The following is a 13,540-nucleotide window of genomic DNA, read 5'->3' on the forward strand; positions in this document are numbered from 1 at the left end:
ATAGTAACAAGAAGAAGAAGAATTAGATACTGCAAGTTACAATTTGAAGGTGCTAATGAAACCCAAATGTGACCACCAATACAGAAGAGAAGCTTTCTGGATCTTAAGATGACATGTGGACATCCCTTTTTCCAATTCTAGAAGATAACTATGGTCAATTTGAACACTCTTCATTAAATATAACCTACTGTTGAAATCATGAAGAAATAATGGATGATACTTTATGATCTCAGTGAAGTTGATATCTGAAAATTTCCAAGGCATGAATACTCATGCAATCATAATAAAACTTAGCCCAGAACATAATAATTGAATTTGCATGATGAAGCCATCAGGATCTAATTTGATAAATCAGTGTCCTTTCCATGATCTTTTTTATTGATTGCCCTTCTCAACCTTCTCAGTTAAACGTCATAGTCCATATGATAAGGTGTCCCACACAAGCTGTCCACATAATCAGCAAAGGATTTCAGCACACCTGAGATCTCACCAAGTTTTTTTTGTATGACACGTCTCGACCATGACATTTCTTTCCACTCGAGCATGCCTTCAATTGAATTGAGATTTCTAAAAACACCATCGCAAGAGAAGTAAAGCAAGTAGATCAAACTCTCATCATCAGAAGCGGCACAAAGTTTCCCTTCTTGAAGAGCGTAGGTAGAGGAGAAGTATAGATTCATTGTGTTGCAAATCTATTTTTATGACTTATGTTTTGATGATTGACAAACACTATTGATTCTCTTGGACTGCCTGTTACTTCTAACTTTTCAGGAATCGAAGATCGGATGAACAAACAAAGCCATTTCAAGATTGCGTAGGTTAGGGTTGAGTCATTTTGTAATTTGCTTTTTCTCTTCTTGAGTATATTTGTAATGTTCAATGAAACTGATGATAAGTAACCCTACAAACACACACATTTGAGAGTCTTAGAATTTCTATTTTTACTCACATCGGCCAAGACGTCGGCCTGGACGATCTAGTTTAAACAGATATTCTATTCATGATTCTTAATTAAGGCAGCCGTCATTAACAGATCATCCTGGACGATACGTGTATCGGCCAGGACAATAAGCTCAAAACAGAAAGAAATTTCTGCCATAAATAATTAAGGTATTCTATAATTTTTGGTAATCGGCCTGGACGATATTCACAATTATGCCTTAATTAATTAGAGAAATCGAGGAAGTAATTAAGGATGATTGATATGATCATATCGTCCTAGATGATCGCAGTATCGGCCAGGACGATCTATTCAAAAACCTTAGTTACTTTGGGACGATAAATATTGGCCAGCACAAATTCAGCGCGATGTGCTGGACGATTGGGATCGGACAGCCTGAATTCAGGGCGATGCTCTGGACAATTTTCTTTTTATTTGAACTGATCGTCCTGGACGATCGTGCGATCATCCTGGATGATCAAGCCAATTTTCAATCATCCAGTTTGCATTCAGGGCGATGCTCTGGCCAATCTCATGGGATTTGTACTGATCGGCCAGGATGATGTCCATTTCGTCCTGGACGATATATTCGGCAACTTACAATTAATGAGCTCCTTTGAAGCTCTTCTATTTAAGAGCTCTTGTTCAACATTTTTGAACAATCTTTTACTGCTGCCTTGACCTGAGAAGACCTTGAGGAGAGAAAGAGAGAGAGAGAGAGAGAGAGAGAGAGAGAGAGAGAGAGAGAGAGAGAGAGAGGATCTTATGAGGGAGAGCTTGTGAGGGGATTCACAAGGGTTGCTTCAAGGATCGCTCTGCTTCTTCTTCGTCTAGAGTTTCTCATTCGTGGAAGGGTCATTAGAGGTAAGGATTCAGTATCTGATTGTGGTTCTCTGCCAGCTTCAGGAGGAAGCAAAAGGAGATAGGTTCTCTGCCTTGACGGGGTGGCAAAAAGAGGTTCTTTGTAAAGGCTTCTCCGCCTAGCTGTGGGGGCTAAAGGAGAGTCACGATTGTAATGCAATACTCATAGGGCGCCACCGGGAGTGGACGTAGGTCAAGTTGACCAAACCACTATAAATTTCTGTGTTCTTATTTCTTTCTTCCGCATTTTAATTTCCGCAATTATTTTTCTTGTGGTGTGATTTTGGTTTATGTGATTTTACTTTTTTGTGAAAAGAATTTTTTTTTTAAATACCAATTCACCCCCCCTCTTGGTTAGCTTGGGCCAGTTTTATAGGGCTTAACATCCCTAACAAACTTTCACATTGATGGTCTGTCTTTCTCTTCAAAGACAGTATTGCCCCAACTAATAAGAACAAAGAAAGTAGGGCTGCAAGCGAACCAAATGTTCGACGAGCTACTCATTGTTCGGTTCGATTAAAGCTCATTTGTGATCGTTTAATTAACTAAACAAACAAACTTGAATAATACTTTAAGTACTTGATTCTTAAATAAACAATCTTGAAAACAAATGTGTTCGGCTCATTTATGTTCGCGAACAACATCATTTGAAGTTCGTGAACAAGCTCAACTTTAACCTCGATTCGTGTTTTGTTTTGAACTCATGAATAAGCTCGATACAAATAATTAATATTTGATTATAGAATTAATAAATATAAATTCTTGCCTCTGTTACATAGAAAATTGCTTTTATTATAAAATATGTTTGTTCATAGATATGTTCATGAACTTGTTTGTTTGATACTTAAAAATATTTGTTACATATGTTCACGAACATGCTCGATGTAATCATTTGTTAGGAAACTCGATAAAGCTCGTTTGTTAAGTTAATGAACATCTAAAAGTTGAGGTCGTTTATAGCTCGTTCATGTTTGTTTGTTTAAAGCTTGATAAGCACTAAACGAACGAACATGAACTAAACATGAACCAAACCTGAACAATCATTAATTTAAATGAACCAAACATGATCACAAATAATAAAAATCGAACTAACATGAACTAAACTTGAACAGGTTGATATTAAATGAACACAAACATGAACACTCACATACTCAGCTCGGCTCGATTCGTTTGCAGCCCTAAAAGAAAGGATGTTTTACATTAGAGATTACATAAATTATGCTTTCTGGGAAAATATCACCATGTCTAAATCAAACTAATGATGCAGCTGTAATGGAAAATAGGCAGTCATGGCAGCATCTGGGAGCTTCATCAGGGCCAAACAATCCATTTCTTACCATGTAAGAAACTATTTCACCATATGGAGATGTTGCCAGCATTGGGGTTCTACACCATGGATGACTGCAATTTTCGCCAGTACTTGGTTGGTTGCATTGACGAGGGTGAAAAATTCTACCAAAACCAACAACTTGAGGAACGTGCTTGTTTGACTAACCATTCTGCTTCATCAAACTCAATACCTTGGTACGCCTTTGAACCTGGTACCACATATTTAAATCCATATGTGTTGGAGATGAACCAACATACAAGATGAGCACCTTGGATTGTTCATCCATGAGAGTTGCACCGTATATTGAAACTTTAATATCTAACAATCTTCCATTAATATGAAAAGCCTTTTACCAGTTTAAGTCCTCCAAATATATAACAGAAACCTTTCAAGGTTCAATGTCTCTTCGGGTACAGTTTTGATAGAGTCTTACTGGACTTCAATGATTTCAGTGGATGTGCTGCACTGCTAAAAGCGAAACATACCAATTCCATTAACCTGTGTATCTACTAAATGTCTTTCAGTTCTTCGTGTTTGCAGACGGGAACTATGTGATATGGTTAATTGTTCAGGTGACTAATTTGGGACACCACAAAACACAACCTTTCTTTTTTTATTATAACCCTCAGAGGGTCCTACGCATTAATATAAAAAAATAGGTTACATATTCCTTATAAGAGACCATCGGCTCACTAATGCTCTTACGAGCTACAAGATAAAGCAAAAGAAAACCTACGATCCAATTGTCTCCACTACACAAAATTACAAGGAACCCTAGTAATATTCTAATAATGCTATAGACAAGCATCCGAAAAAGAAAGATAGTATGATTACAGTAAGGCCCAATCTTTTTGTCAAAAATTTTGATGAAATTCCTAATCAGCTCCACCTACAAAGAAGAGAAGATGCAAAAGAAAGAGCTACACTAAAAAAAATATTAGTTAAATAACAACAAAAAAAGGAATAGGTTCTAGTGGAAAAGAAGCAAAAAATAGAATTGTTCCAAGTAAAGCCAGTCTTAGAATTAAGATTAATAGAGCTCAGAATACTCTCATTAATTTTAGCCTCATTAGCAAAGTCCACAAGCCACTCAATCCTACCAGGGGAGCCAGCCAAAACCACCACAGATAATCTCCACCAACTTAGCCTAAGAATACCAATAGCATAACACGGGTTAGCTAGAAACCAAGCATGAATAATCAAAGAAGACCACCACACCCAGCTAAAAATAGAGACCCAACAAACAAAAGCACCAGGAATATAATTCTGAAAAGCACAACTCCCCCCAACAACCCAGTAGAGACAAAGGGGCAGAAAAGATGTCGGGTTAACCATATTACCAGAAAACATGACAGCACCATAATACAACCAACATCTGCACTTAACAATCCCACCAATAGAAGATAAAAACCCAGTCATAACCCCACCAATACCCTCAGCACCCAACCAGGTAGGAGAGCAACAATGGGATAGACCTTCAGCAAAAAAACCAGAAAAATCATTGCTCCAGTCAAAATCCAAAAAGACATTAGCTGAACAAGGATATAAATCAGTATACCATCCACCAATAACCCAAACATGAGAATACCAGGTGCTACAACAGCAACAAACAATACCCCAAAGTCAGGAAAGATGCACATCCAATAAAGAATAAAGACCAGTCCAGTAGTGCACCTCAGCAGCCAAAAAGAAATAGAACATTCGGCAATACCAACATAAGATAGGATAGCTAGAAATGTTTCAGCCAACATAACAAAAGCACCAACGAGAACTAGGTAAAAACAAAATACTCCAGAAGACCATCTGAGAAGTCCAAGAATGCTAGAAAAATAAAGAAGCCCAGCTAACATAGAAATCCAAGGAAAAGACCAACCAGAACAGCAATAAACAACAAAAATAGTTAAGTACTAACATAAGGAATCCCATACGCATCTAGGTTAAGCAAATCATTAAGAGGGCCAAGAATAGTAGACAGAATAATATCAGTAAAGCAACCAAGACTACAACCACAATTTGCTAGCCAAGAGGCATAAGAATTACCATCCTTACTAATATGGCAAAAAGATGAATTCAAAAACAACAACAACCTTTTAATTTCCCTAACATGATAGAAGATATTCAGGTTGCAACACACATCCTCCACTTACTGAAAAGGAATAAGGTTAACACCAGAATTAACTTCAATATACAAATTAGTTATGTTAAGAGGGAGGCATAGTTGAATACCATAAAAATGGCCCTAATAAGAGCAGTAACAACATTACCTTTATGACCCGGGCCTGCAAAAGAAATAATAAGATGGCCATTACTATCCCTAATAAGACCACCACACCCAGCCACAGAAATCAGTGATAACACCATCAACATTCAATTTAAAGAAATTAAGAGGGGGCTTATTCCAATAGATAACATTAAGAGCAAAAGGAGCTCTCTGCCAATTAACCCCTAAACTAGTACCAACACCATAACAGTTTTTAAAACTCTTAATAGTAAGCAAGTTAATAGCCACAAGAGCTAAAATCTTATCCTTCACCGTTTGAATAACATTAGGATGGTTCATTCTCACACCATTGAAAATGGAGTTATTCCTCTCCAACCACAGAAACCAAAGAATGGGGGAAGGAATAGCATTGTGAAGGTGACCTTTAGTATCAATAAACCAAGACTTAAGTATAGAATGAAGGGAAAGGTGACCATTAAAATAATTTAAATGAAACATATCATCAAAATAAACCCACATTCTAACTACAACAGGGCCAGAAACAAAAACATGATGCATATTCTCCATGTAAAAATAGCATTGACACTTGGAAGCTAAACTGAAACCTTTTTTAATGAGATTGTTCTCCGTAGGAATAAATCTATATAAAACTCTCCACACAAACACAGAAATCGTAGAAGGGATGCTCTTATGCCAGATCTTAGAAAAAATATTATCAATATTGCCTTTATCTCTAAAGGAGTGCCAAGCATTCTTAAGGTAAAAACTACCATCTTTGGATAAGTCATATAGAATAATATCTTTGGAAGTAGTATTAATAGGCAGGTTTAAAATACAGTGAATAATACAGTTAAAAGTCATACTAGAAAGTTTATCATAGTCCCAACAACTCTCATTAAAGATAAAATTAACTTTAACCGATGTAGAAGAAGTAGAATTCAGGATAGAGTCACTAGAATCTTTACCTAACCATCTATCTTACCAGAAAAAAAATATTACCTTCACCAAGCCCCCAAGAAATAAAGGGCTCCACCTCCCATTTGACCTTACAAAGCATTTTCCAAACTTTAGAGTCCCTAAGTTTAGGAGAGATATTAGTCATATGGCTTCCCACATAATATAAAGAGATCATAAAGTTAGCCCACATATTCTCTTTAGTGAGTAAATTATACCAAAGTTTAAAGGAGAAGGCCTTAGCAAGGTCATGTAAATTTTTGCAACCAAGACCACCTTCAGCCAATATGCCACAAAACTTCTCCAAAGCAGCCCAAGTAATTTTAGAAGGAGAGGAAGTTCCTTTCCAAAAGTACTTGTTAATAAGCTTGTGGATCCTACTGCAAATAGCATGAGTAAGAAAAATAGTTTGAAACATATAAACAGGTAAAGCACAAAGAACACTTTTGATCAGAGTCACTCTACCACCAAAGCTAAGAAAGTATGAGTCCCAAGATAAGAGCTTATTATGAACAGAAGTAATAAGATAGTCGAATAAAAAAATCTGTCTTCTACCTTTAAACAAAGTAACACCAAGATACTTGATAGGTAAGTTAGAATGAGTAAACCAGTAGCATGTTTAATAGCTAAAATATGCTCATTGGAGATCCTCTTAGAAGCAATAAAGCAACATTTATTTTTACTGAAAGAAAGGCCACTAACCATTTCAAAAATATTGAAAACTCCATAATTTTATGAATTCTATTAATACTCACATTAGTAAAAATAATAAAGTTATCAGCAAAGCATAAATGGGATATATGGAAACCTGCCAAAGTTCTAAAGTAAAGACCAGGATTAATCTCAAATAAATTAGATAGACCCCTAGACATAAACTCAGCTGCAATAATAAAAAGAGCAGCGGAGATAGGATCTCCCTACCTTAAGACATGAGAAGATTTTAAGAAACCATGATTACAGTCATTAAGAATGATGGAAAAATAAATATTTTCAATACAATTCTTAATAAGATTAATAAACACAGAGTTAAAACAAAAAAGCTCAAGGATAAAGTAAATGAAATTCTAATTAATATGGTCATAAGCCTTAGCAATATCAAGTTTCAAAATCACATTTCCCCCTCTAACTCGGACATCCAAATCTTGACTTAATTCTTGTGCCACAAGAATATTCTTCGTGGTAGCCCTACCTTTCACAAAACCCATCTGATAAGGAGAAATAATTTTAGGTAAAATCGATGAAAGATGATTCAAAATGATTTTAGAACCCAATATGTTGAAGAAAGTATATAGACTAATAGGATGGAAATCATTTCAAGTTTGAACAGAATTATTTTTAGAAATAAGCACTAAAGAAGTATAAGTAAAAAAATTAGGGATAGGATTACTAGCAAAAAATCCAAAATAGTTGAAAAAATATCATTATGAATAATGTGCCAACATTTTTGAAAGAAAAAGAGTCGTGAAACCATCAAGTCCCAACACAGAATCACTATTCATTCCCAACAAAGTTTCTTTAACCTCCTCAAAAGGAAGCCTATAAAGAGAAGCATTTTCCTCAAGGGATAAAAGGTTTGGAATAAAAGAGTGGTCCATAACCTGAATAGGAGTGAAAACTTTATTAAAATGGTTTTAAAAATGAAGTACAACTAAATTAGCAATTTCAACAGGGGCATCAGAATAGGATCCATCCTCTCTTTGGATGTTGTTGATATTATTCTTAATCCTTTTTCTTTTAGTTAAAGCATGGAAGTACTTAGTATTATTATCACCCTCAACCAAGTGCTTACCAGCAGCTTTCTACTTCCAAAAGAGCTCTTCTTGAGGTTGAAAATTTTTAAAAAATCAAGTTTAGACTACTTTTTTTTTTTTAACAACAAAAAAAAGAAGTAGACTACTTTAATAAAGAAAAATTAGCATCAAAAGGATCGTTCTGACATAAATCTCATTAGAAGTCACACATTGTTCAGCTTGTAAAATATTAGAAAATATATTTTTGAAAACATTGTGATTCCACCAATTCAGAACTTGCTTCAACCTCTTAAGCTTTAACCAAAGTCTTTTCATTCCAAAAATTGAATTATCAGGATGTAAAGAAGCTTGCTAGTTATAATTAAAATAATAATAAAAAAAAGGAATCATTAAGTAACTACATATTTTGGAATCTAAAGTGAGAGGAGGCATTAAAATGTCTATTCGTAATGTTGATTAGCATAGGAGAATGATCAAACAAAGTTTTACAAAGATGCAGCACATTAGTGAAATTAATAGAATTAATCCAAGAATCATTAAAGAGCACACAGTTTTTCTTTTCCATAAATGACCCCTATTCCAAGTAAAGTTATTGCCAACAAACCAAATATCAATCAAATTACAAGGCAAAATTATATTATTAAAATCAGAAATAAAATGATAAGAAGAGGAAGACCCACCAATTCATTCAAAAGGGGTAGTGATAGCATTAAAGTCCTCACCAACCAACCAAGGAAAATGACATATACTATTAAAATTTGTAAGCTGATGCCATAACAACTTTTTAATATAAAGGGAAGAGGAAGCATACACAAAAGATGCACAGCAATGAAAATTAAAAGCCTCAATTTTACAATGCATGACTTGATTAAAATCTCCAATAACATCAATTTTAATAGAATTTTCCAAAAAACCCAGATTTTGTTAGCCACATTTGAAGTCGCATGGTTAAAACCTAAGAAATGAGATGTACTAAGAAACCTAGAAGCAGGGATAATGGGTTCAAGTAAGAAAATAATAGAAATATTATGCACACGACATAAATTTTTAACACGAATCCGAGAAGACAGACAACAATTGCCCCTAACATTCCAAATAATGGTACTAAACATAAAGAAATGTTACTGAGAAGTATTCAAGCGAGTATTTTTAGAAGTGTTTCTAGGAGGTTGCAAAGAGATATGCTTTGGCTTTCGCCCTCTTTTACTATGAAATTTAATAAAACTAGTATCATTATCATCTTTGGCAAAACATTTAGCAGTAATATGCATCTCCTCAGTATCAGTAAGAGCATCACTATTATAATTAGAAGTTGAAGGAGTCTTACTATCATTGGAATAAACCCTGTGGAAATTAGGACAATCATCCTCCATAAACCTACAATTATCCTCCCAATTATTAGTAGCCTTTATAATAAGTTCTTTAAAGTAGGTAGAAGGTAACAGACACTGATTCATATACATAAATTCTCCATCCTCTAAAGCCATGCCATTCTTATTGCCTTCAATAACAACCAATTGATCATCAACTTTAGTTTTCTTCTTGGATTCCTGAACAATTAATGGATTAGAAATCATAATATCAATAGAGTCAGACATATTCTGGTTAATAATGCAAGAAAACGATGTTTCAACATTATGCAAAGCATGGTCCACAATCTTCTCACAATCAGTAGGAGGAATATTTAAAACCACTCCCTGATCTTGAGGCAGATTGACAGTATTAGAAAAAGCATTTAAGTAAATAGGACGAGGATCTATCTCAGTTCCCACCAACATATTCTCATACATAGGATAGTGCCTAGAGTTAATATCCACCAAAGGAACCGAAATAGGTTGAGGAGCATCCTTAGGTTCAATAGGAGCCATTTCAGTACCTATAACCCCCTTAGATTGTTTCAAAGAGTTCTTATTAGAACGCTGGTGAGGGTGTTTCCAAAAACATTCGTTCAAAGCATACCCGTGCATTTTACAGAAATAACAAAATATAGGTAAATTCTTAAACTAAATTTTTTGGAAATAACTTTTGATGTTGGACCCAATCCAAATTTCATTTTAATGTTTCTTAGACACATCCAATTCAACAAACACCCTAACAACTGATGGCTTCAAAACTGAAGTCGTAGCTTGGTCAGTCTGTAACGGAAGACTGAAGATAGAAGCCATACCAAATAGAATTTGATGGTTAAAAAAATGCAATTGCAAATTAGGAAATAATATCCAAACCAGATCAATAGGAGATTCCTCCCTAACGTCAAAATTCAGAGTCCATTTCAATAAACGCATTTGAAACGCTTGAATATAATACGATCTTCTAGCAAAAATCTGACTATAGTCAAAATCGTTGGCCAGTTGAATGGCAACATGCCTTTGGTCAAGTAAACCCACATGAAATGATCCAGAAAGATTAAGATTAATGAAGAACTTGTGTATGACATCAAGATTAGGCCCTCTCAAGACAAGTTTACCAACCAAAGTTAAGGCATAAGGAGCAGCTAGTTGTTCCGCCATAAAATCATCAAAAAGAAGAGCTGAACAGCCCTTAAAAGATGAATGAACAAACTTAAATTTTGGAGATGATGAGGAAGATCCAATGAGAGCCTCTTTTAAAGATCGAGTTTTTCCCTCAAAACTACAGGAAGAAATAGGGTTCGATGATGATGGGGATGTCATCACCCCTCTCAAAGAAGCAAAGTGAAAAATAAAATCAATGCAAGAAAAAGATCCAGTAGAGAAGAGCACCAAAAAATAATCGAAACAATAAAAAAAATCCAAGCCAAGAGGCGAAGAATTGAGCGCATGAAGAGGAGTCCTAAATCACCCAGAAATTGCCTTAGAACAGAGAGACATTGAGCGCTGAATGACTACTTTTGATCACAAAATAGAACCATGGAGTAGAAAGTTGCAAGAATTAGGGTTTGTTAATTAAGAGGTTTAAAGGCTCCTAAGAATTCCTAAAAATTTCTTGGAGTTTTATGATATTACTAAGTTTATGTGCTGAGTGTTTCATGTAAATCGGGGATCTACCTTAGCTCATAGAGTTTTTCTAAGTTTGCTAGACGGGTCCTTAATTATTTTTCTTAGGGTGTCGCTATGCTGAGTAGGTTTAAATTCAATATTTAACACTAACTCTTAGATAACATGAAAGGAAGTACATAAGAAAAGTAAACACACTAAGTCCTTAGATCTAGGAGGGCCTAGGATAGGTTCTCGTGCATCCCACACATGCAAAAGATGATAAAAACAATGATGAAGCACGCTTATCGATGTGATAAGTTAGTGATTAAGACCCGATCAGCCAATAATGCACCCCCCCAATGAATGTTATTCGTAAGAATGGTCTATATATGTTTAAAACTTCATGAAATGCATCTCCCAAAATTAAATAGATTTCAAATATATGTAAATTTAAAATACTTTATATATATATAAGTTTAAAATATGATAATTAAAAATAATTCCATGTTCAAATTTACGGGAGATCCACTAGTCACCCAAAGAGCTTTCAAAATTATATTTAATTTCAAAGTATTTATTATATTAATTATTAAACGATAAGTTAAGTAATTAGAATAAGTAAATAATAAATAAATAACAGTAAAAAAGGTGAGTTTTTGTTTCTAAAAATAATTTAAAATTAATTTTCATATTTTTTACGAAAAAATATGAGGTATTGTACACAAAACGTCTATTTAAAATAAAAGTACAATAATTTTTTGAAGTTAAATGTATTTAAAAGGAATAATTAAATAATTTAAAATAATATGAAATTAAAAATAAATAATAAATTAGGTAAAATTAAATACTTAAAGTTTTCTAATTCAAAATAGTTTTATAATTTTATAAAATAAATTAATTAAAAAAATTATTGTACTTAAAACAAACCATTGTTACGTTTCCATATTAAAGTAAAGTATAGTACTTCATTTTTTTATTTATCTTAATGCCCATTGGTGTTCCAAAAGTACCTTTTCGGAGTCCTGGAGAGGAAGATGCAGCTTGGGTTGACGTATAGTGCGACTTGTCAGACATATGGGTCATATGGTATTTCTCCGTTATCTCCCCCGATCGAGTATTCTCTGTTTCGCCCAATCCAATAAAGATATATTCAATATTGTATTGATTGAATCATCAATAATTCGGAGCGTGAAGCACAATAATTCCTATTGGGGATCAATATTCTCAATTCAAATAATTGATGGTTTACTTGGACTGATAAAAGAAAGTATCCAGGCTCCGTTCAGAGAATACAAAATTGGAAATGGTAAGAGTAAAAGTAATATAATGGGAGTGTAAATGTAGGTAAATGTAGTAATCTAAATAAGAAATATTAAATAAAGAATATAAAAATATAATATAAATTTAATGAAATTCTTAATAAATTCTGAACTTCATTAGTAATGAAATAGAATATAATAGAACTTACTATAAATAGAACTATAATAGAATCTTATAATATAATCTATTATGTAGAATAGATGATGATTACACGATTACCGCTTTTATCATAGACTATTCTTATACTTACTATAGGGATTCTATAAAACTGCCTACCAATGGAATAGTATGATGAATACATCGAATATTTTAGGGAAAGGTATCAAACAATTGAAAAAAAAGAAGTGGTTCTGGAATCATTTGACCTATATGCGCAAATGGAATATATATATAATTTATAATAATTTTTTAAAGAAAATCTATTTTAAAAAGCATTTTTAAATTAATTAAAAAAACGGCGGTAAGATGACATCGTGGACCCCAATTTGCTCCCAAAATTATGTATGCGATTTCCTAATCATTGCCAATGATTGCGTCGCCACATAGTCATTGGCTTTGATTCTCGTATCATTTAACCACATCGGATCGCTACACCTGAATGTTGGATCTTCCGCGGTTTGAACCAATGGATGAGATCGTGTTACACGGGAGCGATGTCTGCGGGATCATGCCCGTGGTCAGATGGAAGACATGTTATGATGAGATCTGAGCTGTTGATCTTACGATCAATGGCTTAGATCGTACATAACATAAATGTTACGTAAACCGAAAACCTAAAACCATTTCTCATTTCTTTCTCTTATCCACATCAAATTGAACAAAATTTTAAACATATACTGTACACATGAAAAGCATCCGTAAACCGAAAATATAAAACCATTTCTCATTTCTTTCTCTTATCCACATCAAATTGAACAAAATTTTAAACATATACTGTACACATGAAAAGCATCCGTGTGGGGTACTTTTCGCATTCTAAAATGCACTTAACTAGAAGTTAATTAACCCTAAGTGTCCAAGATGAGGGTTGAGCTATTCACCTTGGTTTATGGATGGTTTAAATCGTAAAAGGGATGGTTGAGCTTGTAGAATGTCCACGAATCTTTTCCTAGTTGAGTTCGAGCCTTAGAACACCCTCAATCGACGGGAAAATACCTTAGAAGTCTTTAGGTCTCGTTTAGCCGGAGATCTCGCCACTAGCGAAGT

At 34.1% G+C, this 13,540-nt stretch overlaps 1 pseudogene; it reads right to left on the bottom strand.

Annotated features, from left to right (window-relative positions):
• Positions 1-338: 338 nt before the first annotated feature.
• On the bottom strand, positions 339-10,968 carry LOC110113072 (annotated as a pseudogene).
• Between the last annotated feature and the right edge of the window lie 2,572 nt (positions 10,969-13,540).

The sequence above is a fragment of the Dendrobium catenatum genome, unplaced genomic scaffold (assembly GCF_001605985.2).
Source record: "Dendrobium catenatum unplaced genomic scaffold, ASM160598v2 fragScaff_scaffold_173, whole genome shotgun sequence".
NCBI classification, from domain to species: domain Eukaryota; kingdom Viridiplantae; phylum Streptophyta; class Magnoliopsida; order Asparagales; family Orchidaceae; genus Dendrobium; species Dendrobium catenatum.